At 38.3% G+C, this 20,203-nt stretch overlaps 1 protein-coding gene across 1 annotated transcript in view; it reads left to right on the top strand.

The window, feature by feature from the left end:
- Window positions 1-11,777: 11,777 nt before the first annotated feature.
- Ptn (pleiotrophin) overlaps window positions 11,778-20,203 on the top strand; it is a 98,383-nt gene continuing 89,957 nt past the window's right edge. Inside the window, exon 1 of the mRNA XM_004851237.4 lies at window positions 11,778-12,478. The gene's annotated coding sequence lies outside the window, so the exon portion shown is untranslated. The remainder of the gene's footprint in view (window positions 12,479-20,203) is intronic.

Raw genomic sequence — 20,203 nt, 5'->3', positions numbered from 1 at the left:
AATTTGAAATAAGAAAAGGTCCGAAGGTGTAGGGGTGGTGGGAGGGGAAGGGGAAAGGGAAGAAGGGAAAGGAAAAATTATGAGAAAAGAAAAAAAATGGAAACGAAATCTACATAAATAATGGAGGGTGGAGGGGGTGAAGGGTGCACAGGTGATGGGGGAAAAAAATAAGAACCAAGATACATCATGTACAGGTACAAGCATCCAATGATAAATGTAAATGTATTGTATACCTAAAATGTACCAATAAAAGAATTTTTAAAAAATAATAAAATTTTTAAAAATTCAAAATCTGAAAAGTGTATGTCAGGAGACAGTATAATGAGATTTGGAAATGAGAACAGGTTGTGATTAAATGAAGCATTTGTAATTCTTTTAAGTTTGAATACACTAAGCCTTACTTTACATACTAGATGTGTGCTATATTCAACCTAATTCTTAGAAAGTGAATTTTTCCAAAGTACTCAGAATTAAAACTAATAAGTTATAAATTACACATGCTCTGTTTTCAAGAGAAGAAGGCATTAATACAACCAGATGTGAATGGATACTAAGAGGTAAGTGATTGGGGTACTCAGTTCCCACTAAATAATTCAGACCGTAATGGAATCAGATGCACTGTTTACCCAGTAGAGAAGCAGCCCTTCCCCGTTACCCAGTATTCAGCTAGCTACTCCAGGGCTTTAGAGAACAACAGTAAAGGATAAGGTAAAAAATATTTTAATGGCATTCATATCCTCTTGGGTGCTTTCTTGGCATGAAGTTCCCAACTTCCTAGCAGCTGCTGCCATTGTGAAAAGACAGGGCGGGTGAGAGACAGAAATCAATATTTAAATCTGAAACAGTGGAAAGTCCAAGGAGGGATGCCAGTATTAAGTGGTTTGTGTATGTGTTTGGCCTTTCAAAAGCCCCTGGTTTTAAGAAGACAGGAAGAATTCTAAGTGAACAATGCCTTAGTAATCATAGCCAGATTTGCTTAGCTCATGACAAACACATTTCATTTAAAGAAGAATATCCCTATGAGATTTTTGTCCTCAAATTTTAGTAATATAATGAAATATATTGCATAGTGTTCTCTCTCTCTCTCTCTCTCTCTCTCTCTCTCTCTCTCTCTCTCTCAACAGGAAGAGAATATTGATTTTCCAGGCTTGGCCAACAGCCCCATCTCTTCTCACTATAAGTATTAAAATGAATGAGCTTGAGTCTCTAAATAAAAGCACTGAGAAATCTTCAAGAGAGTACCGCTTTATAAATAAAAAGAGCTTTATTATTATTTGGTAGAAATGTTAGAGACAAAGTTGGAGCTCTCATCAAAGGCTGTTGGTACCCGACATTTGCTGTCAGCCCTGAAAAGGAGGCTGTGAGATCCATTGTATCCGATCCTGGTTAGCTTCGGGCCCAGCATACAGTGGGATTTCTGGCCAGTGGCCCCATACAGTGGGATGGCTGGCGCTAGGCCCAGGGATTAGAGAGCTTTCATTTCTTTGTCTCATTGATATTAGTCACAGAATCTCCCTTTTCATGCACAACCCAAACCAGTACCAGGAGCAAGGGAAGAAGGCAGAAGCAGAAATCGCTGTTAACTCTGAACTCTTATACCCCAGGTATAAGAAGAAAATGTCCATTTCCAACTCATTTATCCAACATCTGTATCTATTTTGTTATGCACATTTAGCAGGAAATGGATAGACTGGTATGGCCTTGCAAGGAAAATCGATATAAGGTACCGTAAGTTAGCCTTGGACAAACAAGATATTCAGTATGTAAACTCTTCTTTTTTTCTTTCTCCCTCAATGTCCTTTTCCTACTTTAATGAACTAATAACTTCTGAAACTTTATCTCAAAGAATAGTTTGTGGGAATGTTTCCTTCAACTCCTAGGAGTGTGTGTGTGTGTGTGTGTGTGTGTGTGTGTGTGTGTGTACAGCCTTTGCAAAAGGCCATGTGTAATACATCATTTGTTAACAGATTTCTTCTGATTCCTTCCTTTGTGAGTAAGCATGTAATTGTGTATTTGTGTACATGTACATTGTGTATGCTTTGCAGGATACATCTGTAATATGTCCTAAAACCACATTCTGCTTCAGTCTTGGAAAATTTTCTTTTCAGTTTCATAGGATAAATTTGGACTCAAATAATACTAATTATGTCTTATTTATTCATGCCCAGTGAAAACTAAGTCATTTCCAAAACAAAATGAAGACTATAACTAAATAGCAACTGATTTAAGGTAAATCAAAGATCCCCCACACATCAACACAAAATGACTCAGGTTCATGTCTCTTTACCCAATTTTCCTAAAAAAATATGTAGTGATACTAGAAAGTAAAGAAGATTAATGTCTTAAAAGAAGTTAAAATTGAGTACATGGGCATAACCTCACTCCTTTTTGTTACATTACACAATGGCCGTTAGTAAGAAACCTGTTGATCTCAGGTATAAAGTCTGTACATTTTCTAAAACCACTGAAGAAGGAAAATCAGGTTGAGAAGTCTCATATATATATAAAACATATAAATTCCCTATTAAAACTTAGTACTCTCCTCAGAGGATTACACTTCAGCTTTCTCACCGATGAAGTAGTAATGATAGTATCCATCCATATCAGATCCATGATGGGTAGGAAATAATAAAATATGTTGGAAAGACCTTGAAAACTTAACATCATTCAGAGAAAGTAACACTGCTGTAGTGCTGGAAGATGCTGTATTTAAGGTGGATATTGGTTTTTATGAATATATCTTATCTACAGGTGTCTAAATTCCTAAAATCACAATAAAATATCTAATTGTATACCTAATCCAGCAGGAATCTTAAAGATTGTTAATCTTAAAGGTTTGAGAGAAAAAACCCTATAGATCAAGAGTCATTGGTGACACCAGAAAATAACTCAGTATCAGATAAAGAAAATCGAACTCTGTCCATTTTTAATTCCAAATTCTCGTGTCTACATTTTTTCTGTATGACAGTGCTTTCTTTGTTTGTTTTGCTAAATAAACATTGATTGTGAGAGAAGCGGTGCTCGTGTTGGGGTCACTCTGTATGCCTGACCCTAGGAAGATGCCATAGTGTAGGAGGAACTTGGCTAAAGAGTAGGATTTGAGTAAATATAATAGATCTAGGAAGAATTTATAGCTGCAGAAAATTTCCAGGTGAGCCCTGACAGGCGTCGAAAAGCATGGAGTGCCCAGAGAGCATTAGCAAGTTACCTGGCTATAACAGAAATAACACATGGGGAACTGTAAGAAAGTGAGTGCATTAATAAAGGCCAAATTTTACATGATGCTTTTCAAGTAAATTTTACTTGATGTTGTCACTGTTTAGAGTTCAAAATGAAAGACTTGACAGATTGACAGGTACATAATTCATTTTCTTTCTTTTGGGCTGTCTCGATGCTTTATGTATTTGACACATTGATCTTCCCAAATATACTTTGCTTTACATCAATATATTTGGAAGCTTCTTGTGTCTCTGTAGTGTCTAAAATAAAAGCAAATTCAAGATTGGCTACAGAGTGGATCCCCCCCGCCCCCAACTGGTTTGCTCCTGGATGTGATCCCTCTGCTTCATAAGAACCATTCCCCAAATGATGGATCAACTATTCCCAGAATTTCCCCTGGGCTTCTTGGTCTTCCTTATCTAGAATAATTACTATTCCTGACTACACTTATCACATTTTTTTTTCTAAACTTTTTTTTTTTGTTTGTTTGTTTTTTGTTTTTGTTTTTGCTACCAGGGATCAAATTTAGGGCCTTTTGATGGCAAGGCAGGAGGCGGCACCACTGAGCTAAACCCCTGGCCCTTTTCTAAACTCATTTTTTGTTGGCTACTTTTTCTTAATTTTCCATGTGGATGTTTTCCCTCTGAACAGAAGAAACAACTTTTCACTCTAGTCCCATAAGCATTTGTCCGTAATGCCTCATACATAACCTCTGGGGGACAGGCCGCAGGGCATGTTGGCTGAGCTAGTATTCACAGATCTCAGAGGCCCGACTACTAGGGATCCTACTATTGTAGACACCCTTCCTAGTTGACAGTATCTGTTTATAACAAAAGTTAGCTATCTACTTTATGAAATAAAGAAATCTGATTTCTTAAAAGTGAAGGAGTTTCTTTTGAAAGTCTTAGAATGTAACTTTTATTAAGAGAATGTCTATACTTAAAGGAATTGTTACTTCAGAGCCTGAATTTTCCTGTTTCATGGGCCTAGTCCCAATTTAATTCAGTGCTTTTAAGGATTCTGTATTAACTTACTAAATAATAATTATAATGTTATAAACGTGATAAAAGTTTATTTTTCTAAACAATTCATGGGGCAGACACTGTTTCATTATCTTTACCTTGCAACTGCAAAACCCACAGCACACAGGGCTTAAGTAACTTGCTAAAGGTCACATGGCAGCCAGTGACCTGACCACACAGTCAACACCACTTAGCCTTTAAACCATCAGTCTCTTTATTTTATCTTAAAAAGAGATTTATTGAGGTCCAGTAAAGAATTTTTAGTCATGTTCAAATGTACCCATTTAAAGATGTACTTTGATGACTTTTGATAAATGTATATTCCATGGAACCACCACATCAGAAGAATATTTAGTGATTCCTTCAATTTCTCCCCAAGGATAACTTGCAAGCCCAGGCAACCAGTGATCTGATTTTTAGCAGCACAATTAAAGTTTTTCTACAATTTTATATGAGAATCATATACATCATGTGCTTATATTTGCCTTGTTTTTTTCTTTTATTTTTATTCATTAAGTTTATTGGTACATTTTAGGTATACAATATGATGACATTCATCATTGGGATTTTGTACCTTTATATGATATATCTTGGTTTTTATTTTTTTCCCATTCTTGTCCCATTTTTGAAGCAATTCATTTTGTTGCATGTACCAGTAGTTTACTCTTTTATTGTTGAATAATGTCACATTGGATGGATCTGCTACATTTTGTTAATATATTCATCAGTTTCCAATTTGAAACTGTTATGAATAAAAAACTGCCATGGACATTTGTGTAGAACTCTATATGTAGATCACATTTTTTTCTTAAGTATTTGAGAGTGAAAAATCTTACACGTCTAGAAATGTCTAATCATACACTAGATCTATATTTAATTTGAGTACTGTCAAACTGATTTTCAAATACTTACCAATACTTATGATTCTCACCAATACTTACAATTGCCAGTCTTTTAAATTTTACTCATTAAAAAGGTATGTAGTGGTAGTTTATCAGGGGGTTTTAGTTTGCATTTCCTTGATGGGACAAATGTTGTAAAATATTTTTTAGTTTTTTTTACTGGGAATTATCTAGTTTTTGTAAGCATCTGTTAAGATCCTTTGCCTATTTTTATTGGGTTGATCGATTTCTGATTATTGAGTTGTATAAGATATATAAATATCCTGGATCATTATCTTTGAGCACAATATTTTGATCACAGTATTTTGAGAATATTTATTTGAATTATTGGAATTCTTTTGTTATTACTTTAAATTATAACTTTCAGAGAACAAAATTTAATTTTAATACAGGTAAACATCTATATTTTAGTTTTTTTCTTTTTTCAGTACCGGGGGTCGAACTCGGGTCCTTGCGCTTGTGCAGCAGGCGGTGAAACCATTGAGCTAAATCCCCAGCCCAGAAACATCTATATTTTAATAACATTGTCCTAAGAAATCTTTGCATACTCCAAGGTAACAAAGAATTTTGACTGCTATTTTCTAAAATTTTTATAGCCTGTGCTTTCACATTTGGGTGTATGGCATATTTAAATTAATTTTTCTCAATGGTGTTGAGGTGTATTTCTTTCCATGTGGGTGTCCAATTTTTTCAGCACCATTTTGTGCAAATGCTATCCTTCGCCCTTGAAATAGGTTTTTGTGAAATAGCTTTTTGTGAGTGATCATTTTCCCATTGATCTATAAGTCTACTTTTATGCCTTTGCTATGCTATAATCTTGATTGCTGTAGCTTTATAGCCAGACCAAGTAATGTGAGTTTTTCAATTTTATTCTTTCTTTCAAAAGCATATTTTCTACTCTATATGTTTTGTATTTCTAAACAAATTTTGATATCAGGTTGTTAATTTTTATTAAACTATCCACTAGGAGGGCCAGGGATTTAGCTCAGTGGTTTCGCCTCCTGCTGCACAAGTGCAAGGACCTGAGTTCGATCCCTGGTACCAAAAAAATAAAATATCCACTAGGATTTGGTTTGTATTGCATTAAATTTAAGATAAATATGGAAATAATTTGCATCTTACCTTTTCAAATTGAACAACCTGATGAATCGAGCTCATTTCTTTAGGTACATTCTTTCTTCTCTCAGAAATGCCTGCTACTCTTCTGTGTTTAAACCATGGCCTACTGTGTAAAATTATATGTTTGTTGTTTTTGATCTACATATTTCAGTATTTTATTTTCCACTTATTTATTGTTAGAATATAGAAATAAAATTGATCTTTTATAATTTTAACTTGCATCCAGCTAAAATCACTTATTATTTGTAGAACATTTTCTATACATTCCTGATCATTTTCTATGTACATACTCAAGTTACTGAGAATAAAAACAATTCTACCTTTGCCTCCATTCTTTTCAGTTCTTTTCCTAGCCTTATTTTATTGGCTGAGATCACTAATACAATATTCAATAACAGAAGTGAACATGATCATTCTTGCCTTGCTCTTGATTTGAGATCAAAGCATTCACTTTCACTATTAAGTATCACATTAGCTAGATGCTTTCTATCTTTAATCAAAATAAGGATATTCATTGATATTCTTAAGTTGCTGAGCATTTTTATTATAAAAGGGTGCTGGATTTTGTCAAATGCTTGTCCTCTGTATACTTCTGTGTTACTTAATCCTTGATTTTCACATGTAAGAACAAACTTACATTTCTAGTATATTCAATATAATGTACAGTATTATTCTTTTCATAAATTGTTGGCATTGATTTGATAATGTTTGTTAAAGAGTTTTTGTACCCATGTTCATGAGGGATATTGCTCTGTAGATTTTGTTCTCTTACAATGTGTGACCAAGTTGCTTTGGGTATTTTAGGCCTGATTCTCTGTCCAACTTTGAGTGAGATCATCATCCAAGTCCTGCTCTTCTGAATTGCTTTGACAATTTGAAAGCTTGATTTTAGTGGGTTTTGTCCAGAAGGATAAGATTGAGGGGCTTTAGTCAAACTGCATAGATTCTTAAAAGACTGACTGATAAAGTGAAAATGTATAAAATTTCAGGGAGCAATTATAGCAGGTGTTGCTGGTTGTTTCCCAAATCCTTTTTATGTCTTTTTTTACTGTCATTGCTTATATGGCTAAATGACTAGGGGAGCTGAACTACTTTTTGCCAGGATTTGGGTTCTTTTCTTTACTTTTAAGTCAAATATGTCTAAAGAGCCTTGAAACCATATTAAAGAGCCTTGGTTTGTAAATCAAAAGTGCACAGGCAAAAGACAGAAAGACCTAAGTTCTCGAAAATTTTGAAGGACTGGTTTTACCAACCCATGTTGTTTGTGAGATAAATTTATGAATTATTTGAGCCATTTTTATTTGCATTTTTTGTCTTTTTCAAATAAAAAATAACATAATCATTATGAAAAATACATTTAATATAGAAGTTAGTTTTATAATGTCATCACAGTAATAAAAATAAAGCAAAAGATTTTTTTCTTTTTTATTACCTTTAAAATATTTCAGAGAGAAGAAAAGAAATGTAAGGATGAGGGTTCTATCAAACTGATACCTCAAAGAATTGTGCTTTTGCATTCTAGAGACTGAAGAACTGGAAGTAGTAACCAAGGATCTAAACATCGTGCTAAGTAGGCAGTCCAAGAGACATGCTGATGAATTTTCCATCAGATGCCTTCAGTTTTAAACTTCCAGGCTGATCACCTTCTTTTTGTATTTGTCCCTGCAGAATCTGTGCCCTCATTTTCAAAACACCCTTAGGACATGTTATAATTTCTATGATTTCAAATTCCTTTGCATTACTTATACTTTAGCCTGGGAACACTCATGTAGGGAGCTCATTAATTACCCTGAAAAGGCTGAGCACTGGGGAGAGGGACCAGGAGTCAACTAAAATAACTGGCAGGGACTTCCTAGGAGAGCGAGTGTCAAAGGGCAAGTATGAGATGGTTATTCTTCCCAAGAAGGCCTGGGGGAAGACGTTTGCTCAGGCGATTATTGCTGTAGCCTCCTACTGGGATCTCCACAGCCAACTTTGCCCTCCCATCTCTATTTCGCTCAGCAGAGAGACCATGTGAAATCATAGTCAGCTTTTGTCCCTGTTTAATGTTCTCCCAGGTCATGTAGAGGGAAATGGAACTCCTCACAGTGGATGCAGGTTGAACAGGATCTGGCTCCTCATGTCCCTGACACCTACCACTAAGCCCCCACCACTGTGGCCTCCTAAGGTCAGACCTCAGACCCTTCCAAGTTACTGATTCCTTGACCTGAAGTCTCTCAAAAATAACACATTTTACTTAAATTTTACCCCCAGGGGAATTTTCCTAGCCCCAAATCTCCATTATTACCTTCTCCTACTGTCTATCTTTTAGGTGATATTCATCACAACTTTTTTTCTAAACTTAATTAACTAATAAAAAACTTGAAAGCTGACTCAGGAATTTTTTCTGTATGCTTCTATTTACTTAAAAACTTACATATTCAGGGCCAGGGATTTAGCTCAGTGGTTTTGCTGCTTGCTGCGCAAGCGCAAGGACCCGAGTTCGATTCCCAGTACCAAAAAAACCAACCACACAAAAACTGACATATTCAAAGAATGTTGACTAAATGAGTGAAATGACATGAAATATTAGTATACCCTAGGTTAAAGTTTGGATTTAATGTTAAGCATTTCAGGATATATTAAAAGGTATAAGGCAGTGATGGTGAACATTTTAGAGCTTTCAATGAAAACAAATAGCTGGCTGTGACTTGTGTGCCACGGGTTTACCAGAAGATATGATTAAAATGTTACAGTGAATGATTGAATTTAAAACTTTTTATTACAGTAAAAGACACATTACCATTAATCTCCCTCAAAATGCTACTCCTCGCTTCCAACACAGCCATCCTGCCATTCTTTCCACTTTCTGAAACAGGTCTGAGGTCCTCTTTTGTGAGCCTCAGTAGTTGTGCTATCCAGGCTCCTACCTGGATGTCCCAAGTCAATTCAAAACATTTATTTTTCATGGTCATTTTGATTTTAGGGAAGACCAAAAAGTTGCATGGTTCCAGATCTGGTGAATAAGGTGTAGGAGAACACAGTGTAATGTTTTTATTTGACAAAAACTGCCATAAAGATATAAAGGGATTCAGCCACAAAAAGACACCCACAAAAGAAGACTTCCAGGACTGCTTCCAAAAGTGGCAAGAACTATGGGATAAATGTGTTCCAAGAAGAGGGGCAGGTATTCTGAGGGAAATTAATGGCAATGTGTCTTTTACTGTAATTATTTAAACACTCACTGTATACTTTGATTACACCTCTTATGTTCTACTGAAACTTTGGTGAAAATACTGGTTAAATTAAATTTATGACTAATGTCATTGTCATGCATTTCTGTTTGTTAACATCAGACTGACTTTTGTCTTCTTTTGTATTTTTAAAATAGAGTAGTAAGTAGAAATAGCGTTTTTAGCTTTGATCCTAATAATATTTTGAACCAAGTGGGGAGGCCTGGGCATGTTTGTTGCAGGGTGTTTAGCAGTATCATTGGCCTCTATCTCCCAGATACACTAGATCCCAGGGCAGTTGCTTCCCCCAAGTTGTGGCAGCCAAAACGATCTCCAGACAGCATCATGGTCCTCCTGGAGGGAAAACCACTCCCACTTGAAGTCCACTGATGTAAATAATTTTCACGTATGTCTATTTGGGTCAAATAAAAAGTTGTATTTTTGATACAACACAGGAAATTGAATGGAAACCATGGAAATCTGATTTTTTTTATGGACCCAAACTTCACAATCAAGTCAGCATTGTTCACCTAACTGGTACCAACATACTATGGTAGTAGATACAAAATTTAGGAAGAGAAAAAAATAGATAAATCTTTATTTAATGGCCTTGAAGTGTCACCACTATGAAATGATAGAAAAATGCTGGGATATCCCTTTTGGTAAAAGGCCTGGGAAAATAATAATAAAAATCATAGCATGTAATGCTCCACACTTTATAAAGGTGATATTAGGTTAAAACAGATTACTTACTTCACAGGGAAATGGACTCAAAAGGAAAACAGGTGTCCTGATATTGGTGTTTAGAAGGAAAACAGTTCCTTATTTAATTGTCTTATTTGAGGGTGATTTGTGTATGGGGAGTTAGCCTAGAGGACTGGATCTGAGCTATGTAAATGAATTTCTAATGCTCATCCTTCTGAAAATTGATTAACTGGTTGGTTTATGGTTTATTTGAAGCTTCATTTGCAGAGCCCCCTCTTTGTACCCTGGTTGACTCTTCCATGGGACATTTGCCAATGTAGGAGTCAATGTAAGAGCAAGGAGTCCTTAAAAACTACTTACCACAAAACAATACTTTTAATTCAGGGACTTAGAAATGATCATGAGAAATGTAAATTTTAAGAGTGATATTAAGTGCTTAACAAATACTTGTCAAGTTGAATCAAAAGAGATGTTCTTATCCTGCCCCAATCTTGTACTACCTGTTAGACCAAGCTGAATGCCTGCCCCACCTGCCAGCCAATCTTGTTTATCTGTCAGGACAGGAAACATGTAACACCTAAGCCTGTAAAACCTAAAATGGTTGGATCTAAAATGGTTGCTGGAGGGACCACCAGAAATCCTCTACTTCATTATAATCCCATCTGCACACAATCCCCCCACGCCGTGGCAGTTGATAGTTGTCATAACAAAGACTCCAAAGAATCATTTTTATGGAGTAGAAAGAGGTGCCACCCAAATTCCCAGAAAAGACGTGACCATCTCTCCACTTTGTTAGGCTATCACTCCCTCTCATTCATTTCTTTCATCCTATATCTATCTATAAACCCTGAACCCAGTGGATTGAAAAGTTGATTTGTGAATTTTATTTCCCAATTCTTTTCTTGGTAAAAAAATAAATGCCTCCTTTGCTGTTGTTCAAGCAGTGTTCAATCATTTGCTGGTTGCCCAATTTCGAGGAGGAAAATTGGGGTCAGAAATTGGTAACAATGTAACCTGAGAACTCTGGGAAATGGAAATATATTTTACAAATTTGAAGTAGATGCCATCAACTTTTAAGCTGAAAGGAAGTTTAAGGATCAAGTCAAAGGGAATTTGTGAAGCAAGAAAGAACTGGTGAATGGGAGAAAATGCAAAATTTCTATTTCAAAAGTGAGTAGATTGGCTTTATAGTTCACTTTACATAATAACTATGTAATCTATATCATAAATATTCATCCATGAGACTCAACTCTTGATCTATTATGTTAACATCTTTCCTCAGTTGAATCAGATGCATACTGCAGAAAGCCAGAGTCCAGCCTCCTAGTTTTACAAACCTGGGGTTTGAGCCACATGGATTAATCCCCTAAATTCTTGGGTCTCAAAAATACCTCACTAAATAGGTCGGTAAAGACACCATGGAAGCCAAAAAAGGAAAAAAAAAAAAAAGCCCCCTAAAGGAAAGTAGCACTCAATTGGGAACTTTCAGGCATCTGTCACTTTTCTTGACAATCCAGAAAAAGCACTTTGCAGGTTTTGTGACTGCAGGTGGGCTAGGACTGACAGCTGACGTTAGCAAACGGGCTTGGCACAGGGAGGGTGTAGGGGGTGGGGAGGAAGGAACAGTTGGTTTGAAGGTTGTTTTTGTTTTTTTTCCATCCTGAATATCATTTTAAAATTTGTGTGAGGTCAAAACTGTAGCTATCAATTGTCCATTTAAGATATGCTACTTGCTAAATCGAGTCATGTGCCCAAGATCATGGTGAAGTTTGGAAAAGAAAGGGCAGGTTGGGTTTCTGCTAAAAACAAAGCGATCTTCCATTCCCTGCATCCTGGTTCAAGCCCGTCTTCTCGCTCTGCGGGGAGAGGCTGCCCCTGGAGCATTCTGCTTTTCTTAGGCTTCCCAGACGCTCAGGGGTATCGCGCTCTCCTCCCTCGCGCAGCCCAGCCCAGCCCAGCCCAGCCCGAGTCCTCCCTGCCCTCGCTCCTCTACTCCCTCCCACTTTCCATTTCCCTCCGTTCCCTCCCTGGCTGGGCGTAATTGAGTCCAAGGCAGGATCAGGTTCCCCGCCTTCCAGTCCAAAAATCCCGCCAAGGGAACCCCAGAGCACAGGAAAATCCGAAGTGGAGAGAGGGGAAGAAAGAAACCAGTGAGTCATCGGTGCCGAGGCGGGAGAGCAGCCGCCGCCCAGGCAGGAGCAGCCCCGCGCCGCACCTGGACCGGAGCCGCGGACCGAACCCAACCTCTCCCGCGACAAAGGCAGCCGAGCGCAGCTGGCGTGGACACCTGCGACTCCAAGTAAGTGGCAGTGCGCGGGGTCCTGGTGCCCTCCGAGGCGTCCCGGACTGGGTCTGCAGCCACCCTGGCCCGGTTAGTGTCTGGCAGAGGCTGAGCGTGGTAGAAGTGGGAGAGAAGGTGCCGGGTCTCTTTGCTGATAGGCCGGACGGTTTTCAAAACTGCCTTGATCCAGAGGCAAAACAGGCGCACTCTGGGGGAGTCAGGTCGGGCTGGTCAGGGTGCCCTGAGATGCGTGGAAAGAAAAACGCTTTGGTAAGGTTGAGCAGCGTGCTTGTGCGCGGTGTGGTGTGTGCCAGGTAGCTGGTGGCGAGTGCGGGTTTGCTCTTTGCAAAATCGGAAGCTTTGCTAGGTAGGTGTGTCTGTGGCTGCGGGTAGAAGAGAAAGGGAGAGAGGAAGGCAGCCGGCACACAGGCATCCCGCTCTGATTGCTCCAGGCTTGCCAAGGACGCCTTAGCTGGCAGTACCTTAGGGGGGACCGGCGGGGGCCCTTCCTCCATGCCTGCCCCCCAGCACTTCTCTGGCAGCTGGCACTCCTTGTCCTGCGTGGCAGTCCAGGAACGCTTCTGGATACACTTCAGTCCAAACTTTCAAAGACACACTTGGGATTCCTTGTCTCACTGGAATGCTGATTTTGATAACTGTTCTTTTCAAGAGCCCTTGAACTTTTAAATTCACCCCCATAAACCTGGGGCCTGATGTTACTACTTTACCATATACTTAGATTTCTGAGTCGATGTTTCTATTAAACCAACAAAGTATTGTCCAGTGGAATGCATCCAATTTCTTCCTTCATGCACAAAACAGAAAACTTCCTGTCTACACACCCCCCCACACACACACCACACACACACACCACACACGCTGAAACATGACAACCTCCACAAACACGAGAACACATGTGGAGTTTATCTGCCCTCCACGGTGAACTCATCCTTGTCTCTGCTAACTGTGGCTTCCTAGATCTAGAGATAGAGCAATAAAAGAGGACAGGGTGGGTGGGCCCTGAGGAGGGAACAAACAACAGGATGGAATAGCAAAGCTTCTCTGGTTTTAAGGGTTATCAAGGCATTTTGCTTCAGCAGCTTGAGAAAAGGTGTGTGTGTGTGCGCGCGTGTGTGTGTGTGTGTGTGTGTGTGTGTGTGTGTGTGTTTGTACTGGAGAGAAGGGCCTGGGAGGAGATTCAGGAACTACCATGAAAATCTTTTGAACTAATAGCATAATGGAACAATTTTATGATCGCAGGCAAATATGGAATTGATGAAACAGCACAGACTGTTGGCCTTTTGATAATCTGGGAATGAATTGATTTGTAGGAATATTAAAAGGTAATGGGGATGAAACAAAAGAGAACTCTGCCAACATGGAAGATAAAGCTTGACTTTTCCATTTCCCTTTCCATTATGTCCCCTTTAAAGTAAATGATGTACCTTAAAGACCAAATCATTAAAAATACTTATAGTCTAGCTAAATTCAAAGGAAATTAAAGTGGATATTATCTCCTCCCCCATTCCCTTTGTGGCCTGAATTATTTCAGACTGGTGAGGTTTATACTTTCCCTTTTACATTAATTTATTTTTAAAAACTCTACTGCCACTTTTTTGTGCTTTAAGAAACTTTTGAGCTTTAACTTCTTTAATTGTACTTTAAATTTTTAGAAGGTGGTCTTTCTTTTCCTGTTGCTCACAGACCCCTTCCCGGACAATTTCCCCTGCATTTAGAGACCCACCTGTGTAAGGAAACCCTCCTGTGTAAGGAAACCTTCCTGAAGCCCTGTGTAGCCCCCTTAGGCGCTGGATTCCAGCCCTTTGCATTAGGTTGTCAAAGGCATAGAAGTGAAAGTATTGAAGCTACTGTCAACACTGGACTTTTTCTTATCTGGCTCTTAAACGAAGTACTACAGAGACTGAGGATAGTAAAGCATATCTGAGGATATATGGTAGAATATATTATATGTATTAGTATATGGTATAATACATACATGGTATAATTCATCATGTGTCTTATATAATGCATACATTTCTGTTTTCCTGGGCCCTCTTTCTATGTGATTTGGAATAAGAAACTAATTTATCGAATTTTATTTATTGAATGTATCAAACATTTCCATGTACCTTACTTGATCTTCACATATAGCAATATGTAGCAAAACCTGCACTTTTTTTCTTAATGTGCTTTTTTTTTTAGATCCAGAAAAGCCGATGGCCTGGTTTGAATTTTCACAAAAACTGATCATTGAAAATAGCATGAGAGAAATAAGATTAGCAAACACTTTTCACCACTTTTACCAATAAAACTAGTCTTAGAAATCAAGTATTTGAGGCTTAGATATTTTATTTTCCTTTGAAGATATTCCTCTCATTTAAATGACATTCTCACACAAATTCTGCTCCGACTCCTATTTGTGATGTTGTAGTTTTCTTACTGCTCAAAATTTTCTGGGCAAACTGACTCTGGTTGGCATGTTGAACATGGTGTGATAAGTTATTGGTACATTGAAGGCCAGTGCCAGAAATGCAAATAAGAAACTGAAGTTCTGCAAATACTGATGCTCCATAGCAGGGCAGCATGGTGACTGGAGAGCTGTCCTTGGCTTCTGTCCTGGAGGTCATGTCCAGGTTGGGACTGGCCAGCATGATGGGAGAGCAGAGGTGTTCCACCTGCAGTGCGCCTCCCCATTTGGAGGCCTGGCTGATCTGGGCCAGGCAGAGTGAGAGCCCGCCAAGCCAACTGCCTTTCTTCCCTGGTGTGCTGCGCATGCTGAGTTGGGCTTCTCTATAAGGGTGGGGAATGTTATCTCCTCTGGCTGTGTTGGAGTTATTTAATTGAAGCGCTTTGAAATGCTTTCATCTCCTCTTGGCATGAGGCCATAACATTGCTCTGAGAGGAGGGGTAAAGTAATATTCAGATACAAACCTTCTTTGGGAGCTGGGACTGCCTTTTTCAGTTGGCTCGAGTGGAATTTGGGCTGTGGGCTCATGTTGGAAAGCCATTCTCCCCATTCTTTTTTTTTTTTTTTCTCTTTTTGGTAGCGTGGATCAAACTCAGGACCTTGTGCTTGCAAAGGCACAAAGAACCACTAAGCTAAATCCCCAGCCCTCTCCCCATTCTTGATGTCCATTGCCAATTCAAGTTTTTACTCACCAGACCATTTTTCCATCCACTTCAAGCCAGTCTCATATATGGTGTAGTTTTCATGTTGTCATTACAATCTAGAGGTAAAATATGAGAAACCTTTGAAAAGAATTTAGGTTTCTGTAGCTTAAAGGAGGAGCTATGATGAAACATGTTCGAAGGGAATTAAAGTGATGCTCATATTGTTGTTTTAATTATGTAGATCACACTAACCATAAAACCCCGTGACTTAAGAATAGGCAGCAGATAAGGTGAATAGTTCATCCTTGAGATATTTTGAAAAATACATCTTAATTTATTCTAATTTTTTTTTATTTTGGAAATTTTATGGTAGGTTTACACAAAGTAACATTGCAAATAGAAAAGAAAACTCATGATAGTGAGATTCTTGAAAGCATAACAGGAAATGTATTGGTGTATATTAATCATGAAAGAAGTGAGTTGTAGTAATAAAAGGAATGGGATCTTAGTTCTAAGAGCCATTTTTAGCAAAAATGAAAACATCATTTAAAACATACATAGTATGGTGGCTCCAAGCTTTTCTTCTCATTTCTTCCAACTTCTACCCTTACTTCTCTTTCCTTTTCTCATTCCTCCTTCGTTAAGCAGTTGGCCATTATTTTCTATGTAGCATGTGTCACAAGGTCTTTCCCAAGCCTTTTCTCATGTTTGTGATGGCATATATCACTTTATGTAGATATCAGTCAGGAATGTCTGTTTGTATTTGGGATTCATGGAGATTGGAAGTTGCTACCTAACATTTTGACATTTTTGTTTTTACACTGGTCCACTCAATTCTGTTTTTTTTTTTCTGGTACCGGGGATCAAACTTGGGACCTTGCACTTGCAAGGCAGGCACCAGAACCACTGAGCTAAATCCCCAGCCCTCAATTCTGTTTTTAACACCAAAGCACTTTCTTGCTACTCAACCAGATTTTCTCTTTTTGATTCAAATTCTGGTAAGGTAAGCGCACACTTTCATCAGGGCAGTAAACATTAACTTCATTCTCCTCTGGCATCCCAACTTCAGATGAGGAGCACAGAAGGTTGCTAATTTCCATCATGCCCATCCAGGTTCTAATCAGACATTACCGTTTTTCTTGCTGATGTAAGCAGCTGACTTAACAATATTTATTATGTCTTTGTTGGGTGCCTGATACTGTGCTGGACAATTTAGCATATTTAAGAAATTTAACATTTTTCTCTGGAAGCTCACAGTTTTATAACATCAAACATTTCTATGTTTGATAAGTGGTGTCAACTTGTAAAATCCTTTATTAGAAATTAATTTGAAAGATACCTCAAAGAGGTATTAACAGTCTGTTAATTCCTTCACATACCTCCAGGAAAAAGAAAAAGCAAAGCAAAGGAAAAAAAAAAGGCTTTAAAAGTAACACATAAGAGGATTGCAAGTTCCAGTCCAACCTGGGCAAATTATCGAGACCTTGTCTCAAAAATTAAAAATAAGATAGGGCTGGGAATGTAGCTCACTATGAAGGCCTGCATTTCATCCCTAGTACTGGAAAAAAATAATTATATGTCATTTCATGAAGCCAATGACTCTTATGCATTTCTTCTTTATATACCACACAGCAGTGGTGCCACTACTCTGCCTCCTCACGATGTTCTATCCCTCTATCTACTTTGACATATTAGTACCTTATTTTGTTGCTAATTTCTTTGGGCACTCATATTCTCACCCTTCTTTCCTCAACCTCCAAATGTGGACATGCATTTCTAAATCCAACCCAGTTCCTCGATACTTCACCCCTAACTTGGATTAGGAAAACCCTCAAACACCTCCATTCTCGCTACTGAGCTCTAGACTTGCATTTGAAATTTTTTGGTCTTTCAGTTTTGAAATATTGGAGGGAATCATTTGGATGCAATCCTATTTGGTGGAAGAGATGGAAGTAAAGGGCTTTTTATAATTTTATTTTTATCCCCAAAAGACTTCTACAGATATTGATTATCTTACTGATAGGGAATATAACGATAACTAAATATACTTTTAGGTAGCTTATGATCCACTTAGTGTATGTGTAAGAAGATCAAAATAGAAAAGAAATATTCTGCTTTATTAAAATAAAAAGGAAGATAAATAGAACTCATGAAAGATTCAGTGACACTAAATATTTCAGAAGCATCACCATCTTTTTGTTTCTTTAAAGTATTTATTTCTAAAAGAAAGATTAAACTCTCAGTTTCTTGGTGTTATCATTTCCCGTCTGCCACATAATGGAACAGAAAAAGTTTATTAGGCAATTTATGAACAATTCACCCTGAGTCTATTTAGAATAAATACAATTTCAAAGGGATGTCATGTTAACCTTGATGTCCTTTTCAGGAAATTTAAGACATGAGATGAATGTCCTTCGGGTGAACCATGGACAGGGAAGAAGAGAAGGCAAGTCCTTCTGCTCAGGCCCTGGGATTTGGGTGAACTGTGAGTGAGCCAGAAACTGAAGGTGCCAATCTCCAAGGCAAAGGCTCTCTTTATTCAGAGCTCTGTGATTTCCTCCCTTCTGTAAGCCTTTCTGTCTCCATTCTTAGCTCCTCTCCCAACAGGTCAGACACTGGAGGAGCATGTGGCTTATTTACCCTAGGACTCCATCGGTGCCAGTTCCACCACCTGTGCCATGCATCCCTTGACAACAGAGCCTCTCTCATTCATCCCAAGGACTCCAGAGTATCTGCCACAGGGCCACTGGAGGTGCCCCGTGAATGTCGACCAAATGAACGAAACAATACATAGATGATTCTGAATACCATTCATTCTCCTCAGCCGCCATGATCCACTCCCTTGAGCATCTTCCTTGAGTACCCTGTCTTCCCGCCTTAACAAACACCATCTGGTACTACTTTTCCAGTGAGGCCCAAGACCGCCAGAGGAAAGTTTTCTAGCTTTGTTTTTTTGTTTCAAATGCCATGAATCTCCTGATCACATTCCATACACCTTGATCACTCTGAAATTTTCAAGGTTTCAGACTCACAGCTACCTCCAGAATGGAGAGAGAAACCTCCCTCTTCCAGAACAAACTATATTATTTTAAGTGACAGGAGGCGCCGGGGATTTAGCTCAGTGGTTCCGGTGCCTGCCTCGCAAGCACAAGGTCCTGAGTTTGATCTCCGGTACCAAAAAAAAAAATTTTTTTTTAAATTAAAAATTAAAAAAATTAAATAAAGTGACAGGACTGGTTATTTGAAGGATTATTTTCATCATCACATTGAAGTAATTATGAAGCCTTTGCATCTCAAAATTTTCCATGTTTACTTCCCATCGTATTTCCACATAACAACTGTGCACTCAGGCTAATTTGGAATTTTAAAAACATTGATAAAGAAACTTGGTCTTAGAAAACATAAAGTGGCCCCATTCCATAATATGGATAATAAAATTAAAAACTTCATATTCCTATTTGGGGTGTTTTTTCTTCTTCTATTACACAGCACCATCTCACTCTCTTTGGCTAATAAATTGATTGTATATCCCAGTTTCCTCTCACCTCAAATCTAAAATCAATGTATGTGGACTAAGAGGCCAAATAACCCTGTCTGCAATGTTGAACAGATTAAGTAGTGTCATGTCTGAGATCCAGATGCCTGGGGTCCACCTGAGATTCTCACTTAAGAGATGGTATCAAGGAACTTGGACATATGACAGAAAATCTGGATGCAGAGGACCCATTAGAAATCTTAGTCCATATAGTCCAATGTTCAAACTGTAAGGCCTCAAAGAAATTGAGGTACAAACCACTATAGCATATTAGGTGTGTGAACATGAGCAAATACTGTGGTCTTTCTCATTCCAATGTCCTTTTGTGTTATCATAGAGGCACCTATGCGTGCCCTCTAGGATTAACACATGACTATTAATGGAGGCAACTAAATTAAAATCCCTAGCATAGAGTCTGATTGCTGGTGTTATCTAATGTGATGATCAAAATCATGATTATAGTGAACCAGCACTGGGTGAAAGTTTCTCCCTTCCCCAGATTTCTCTACTGCTTTTTTTCATTCCCAGTTCTCTAACAAACACAGAAGCAGAAACCTATTTGAAGCTCCCTGCTTCTTGAAAGTTCTCACCCCTCCATTCTCCTAGGTCATTTACTCCCTTCCTAAGTGCAAATCAAAAATTCTTTTGTTCTGAAAAAAAATGCACAGAATATATAAACATATATAAGGCCTACAGGGTTGACACATAAAATCTCCTGTGCAAATTGTTTGACCTTGACCATTCCCATAAAGTCTTGGAGAACATTTTGTGTACAGGGGACTCCCCATGCAACATGCAGCTCTCTTATGGCTGACACTGTTAATACCCATAACCACCTTCTCTTTGACTCTGCTCCTGGAGGCTTCAATCTAGAGGAGGGAATTTGGGTTTGCATTCAGGAACCAGCATTTCTCCACCATTCTGCCTGTTGTTCAGAATATAAAGCTGAGTGTGCCACCGAGTCTTCTGGAAACTTGTGTTCTTAGCTCTAAATTTGAAATCATGATGATGTTACCTGCTTTGGATACCTGACAAGTTGGTGGTAAAGATAAATTGCTACAATGTAACATTTTTAAACTGTAAATCATTGTACTGAA

The sequence above is a fragment of the Heterocephalus glaber genome, unplaced genomic scaffold (genome assembly GCF_053883595.1).
Source record: "Heterocephalus glaber isolate CG9 unplaced genomic scaffold, H.glaber_assembly_v1.0 deba00000621, whole genome shotgun sequence".
NCBI lineage: Eukaryota > Metazoa > Chordata > Mammalia > Rodentia > Bathyergidae > Heterocephalus > Heterocephalus glaber.
This window is presented reverse-complemented; position numbering and strand designations above follow the sequence as displayed.